Raw genomic sequence first — 277 nt, forward strand, 5'->3', positions numbered from 1 at the left:
AAAAAAAATAAAAACTCAATCCGACCCCTTACAATTACCTCGAAAAGACAACGAGGTCCTTGTGCAAAAAAAAAGTTAATATTATTTTTTTTACACAAGGGCTAATCAGTCTAAAAAAAAATATCAAGAACCAAATTGAGTGTTTTTTTTTTAGGACCTCGTTGTCCTTTCGAAGTAATTGTCAGGGAGTGACGGATGGAATATTCACTCTAAAATAAATTAGAATACCTCTTATCACTGCTCTTAAAAATTTTAATTTATAAAAAAAAAACACATT

Source organism: Arachis ipaensis, chromosome B02 (genome assembly GCF_000816755.2).
Source record: "Arachis ipaensis cultivar K30076 chromosome B02, Araip1.1, whole genome shotgun sequence".
Classification (NCBI taxonomy): Eukaryota; Viridiplantae; Streptophyta; class Magnoliopsida; order Fabales; family Fabaceae; genus Arachis; species Arachis ipaensis.